Below are 3,841 nucleotides of genomic sequence, written 5' to 3'. Positions count from 1 at the left end.
AAAAGTTGGTTTTGGAACATAACAAATTGAATAATAAGTATTGTTACGCCTCCGTTCGTTAGTTAATTTTCCGTAACTTCGATCCAACGAAACTTTCGCGACACAAGTCCTTTCTTAATAAAACTGGTTTATTCTTTCTGGATATAACTTTACCGATACACTTATTTTCAACAGTCGCTCTATAACAACGAACGTTAACTTCAACAATACTTTCTGACTGCAGTTCAATTTCTCACTACCTACACACACTGTCCCGTCATGTTGTGACCATCCTATATATACCAGACTACCCCCAATCTAGTAAATGCTAGGGCATTCACGAAGGAACAGGATATTTCTAGAAAGCAGGTGGCGTGACACTAGTCACGTGACCTCGCTGACGCAACAGTATTTAATAAGTTTATTTCTTGTCTCGGATGTACAAATACATTGATCATGCATCAAAACTAATGATTTTTTTTTCTAAACTGGTATTTCCTCCCATTATACAATTTCTTAAATTTGTTGTTGATCATTTACCTTTCTTTCAACATTACTTTTTAAATTAATACTACAAATTTTCAATTCCATCAACATAGGGATTCTGAGACGACTATTTCACAACCTTTATATACCAACTCTTATAATTTCTTCCAAATGCCTTTTACACAGCAGGATAGGTTATTTTTGTCAGTCATTATGACGTAGAAATTAAAGCAGAGACATATTAAACATCATCAGCTGCATGTATGACGAGCTACGACGTTCTTTGTAATTTTGTTCCCTCTTCATAAACCAGTTTGTACTGTCTATATTTTCTTCTTCTAACATCAGAAAAAAAAAAAACAAAAAAACACAGAAAAAACTTTTTGCACCACTACAATGTTCTACTGTCTCGCTTGGGCACTTTTATTCAACTTTCTCACTTTCACATCTTCACACAAAACTCCTCTACAATTTATATAAGGCTAACTAGGCTTTTCAGTTTAAAGCACATTGCTCTATTCGTTCTTTCAGTTCTTGTAAAGTTTAAAAGTAAGACTGTTTTAATAAAAGTAGCATTTTTTTTCCCGAAACTCTTCATGTGGATTATTTTCTTGTAAATAACAGTTAATGACGATATTAATTCTACGAATAACATTTGTATATATTCCATTTTTATTTCTGGGTTGTGTTGGATTGATTTGATATTGCAATTCTTCGAACAGCACTACCACCCAATAAAGATGTTTTTCTTGGCCATTTCTTCCTTAAACTCAAAAATGCAGCATAATACTTTAATTAATGTCCTTTGTAACACAAATTAATTTGTTTAAAAAATGAAATTTACATTTTATATGTAAAGAATAATTTGTGCTTATTTTTACATGTTTAATTCTTCTTTTATTCGGTTTTAGCTTTGTTGGAAGATGATGCCATTTTAATTAATGGCCATTTCTGCAATTATCTCTATCAAAACAAGAGGAATTGTAATTTTCCGCCATTCTCGCACATTGATTAAATTGCCAAGTCAAAAGTTAAGGTATAGTTTTTTCTAATTTTCAACTACTCACCAGGTGGTTTGCTTGTTTGTTTATGAATTTCGCGCAAAGCTACACGAGGGCTATCTGCGCTAGCCGTCCCTAATTTAGCAGTGCAAGTTTGTTTGTTTGCTTTTAATTATGCACAAAGCTACAAAAGGGCTATCTGTGCTCTGCCCACCACGGGTATCGAAACCCGGTTTCTAGCGTTGTAAGTCCGCAGACATACCGCTGTGCCATTGGGGGCAGCAGTGTAAGACTAGAGGGAAGGCAGCTAGTCATCACCACCCACCGCCAACTCTTGGGCTACTCTTTTACCAATTAATAGTGGGATTGACCGTCACATTATAACGCCCCCACGGCTGAAAGGGCGAGCATGTTTGGTGGGACGGGGATTCGAACCCGAGACCCTCAGATTGCGAGTCGAGCGCCCTAACCACCTGGCCATGCCGGGCCTTCACCAGGTGGAATTACTTAGCAGCACCAACTATTAAAAGTGCTTTGGCAAGGCTCTTTGAACCGAATAATTGGATTGACTGTTACTTTTAAAACGTTACCACAGCTGAAAATGTGGGATGTGTTTAATTACAACATTATATCTTAAACTTTGGATCCTTTGATTCTAAAACCTAATACACTAACCAACTAGGCCGTGCTTGGTCTTCAAACAAGTGTTGGCGATTAAAAACAAGTATGAAAAATAAATCATTCTGGAAAACACGTATCAAACTCATTCACTCCACATTTAGTGGTACATTATATTATGATGCTACTTATGAATATAATAACTGTGTTTAATTGTAATTACATAACAATATGCGAATATAATACAAAGACACACATAGTAAATATTTTGCCAACAGATTTACATATAGGAATATCAATGGTTCTATTTACTAATTAGATCAAACCAATACTAAAGAATTAATTATTATTAGCCTAAATATAAAATACATTGGTTGAAGGGAAAAGTTTAGATTTATCGATTTGTTTCATATTTTATATTCTAGACTAAAAAAATTGAAGCTATTAGCGTCCTAATGTATACAATAAGCGATTTTTCTAAAGGATGTTACCTATGTATGCATCACTGTAGTGTACAATATTATAACACAACCAGTACCTGATCTAGGATTTTGAAAAGGGCAACTGGATGGGTGCCATATAATTTCAGCATACATCATTTATATTATGCAGCCAGATGATCAACCAAACTTAAATATAATATTCTAAATTATTGGCCCGTAGTTAGGAGAGACAGGAAATAAAATATTTTTATTAAAATAATTTATTGTTAAAATGGGCGCACTTTAGGGCAAAAGGGCGCAGAATTATGTTTGTTTTGAATTTCGCGCAAAGCTATAGGAGGGCTATCTGCGCTAGACGTCCCCAATTTAGCAGTGAAAGACTAGAGGGAAGGCAACTAGTCATCACAACCAACTCTTGGGCTACTCTTTTACCAACGAATAGTGGGATTGACCATAACGTTATAACGCCCCTACTGCTGAAAGGGCGAGCATGTTTGATGGGACGGAAATTCGAACCCGCGACCCTCAGATTGTGAGTCAAGCGCCCTAACCATCTGGCCCACAAAATTATGAAAGGGGGGTGCGCACCTCCCCCAGAAGGCTGAGATAATCACATTTTTCAAGTCATTCTAACATCTGGCATACATTTTCACGTTTGTTTGGTCGTGAACACACTACTTCAAGCATTAATAAAAGAGAAAATTCCTAATTCTGAACTGTCTTGTATTACCATAGTTTTGGACATTTTTATATTTTATAACACAAGAGTGTTGATGACCTTGGATATTCAAGATCAGGTAACGAAGATTATATAAATTACATGCACAGATCCAGAAACATGCTTTCTTTAGTGTATAAATATTTCGAGGTCGTTCAACAATTATTAGCGACATCAAGACCAGGAATATGTATAGTACAAAGAATAACGTGCTTGGACTAAATAAGCATGTTTTGTAACTGCGTCAGATAAACGTATATGGAGTCGGTTTTGATCCTGGATAGGTTACAGTCTTCAAGGTAAAATAACATTAATCTCCCAGTTTTAGCAAGTGTGCTAAACTAACAATATTCAGTACTGAATAGTAGTATTAAACTGTAACTGTAAAGGTGAAGTGAACTTACTAATATATTTCGAGGCATCAAAGAATAACGTCTGCTATAGAAAAAAGTACATACATTCTGCCAGTTTAATTCTACAATAGTCTACTGCAATGGTTCCCAACCTTTGCTCCACCAAGGACCCCATGTTTTTAAAAGATTCCGCCTACCCAACAAACTGTTTTTGTTTGTTTGTTTGTTTTTTGAATTTCGCGC

The sequence above is a fragment of the Limulus polyphemus genome, unplaced genomic scaffold, assembly GCF_000517525.1.
Source record: "Limulus polyphemus unplaced genomic scaffold, Limulus_polyphemus-2.1.2 Scaffold1654, whole genome shotgun sequence".
Classification (NCBI taxonomy): Eukaryota; Metazoa; Arthropoda; class Merostomata; order Xiphosura; family Limulidae; genus Limulus; species Limulus polyphemus.
This window is presented reverse-complemented; position numbering follows the sequence as displayed.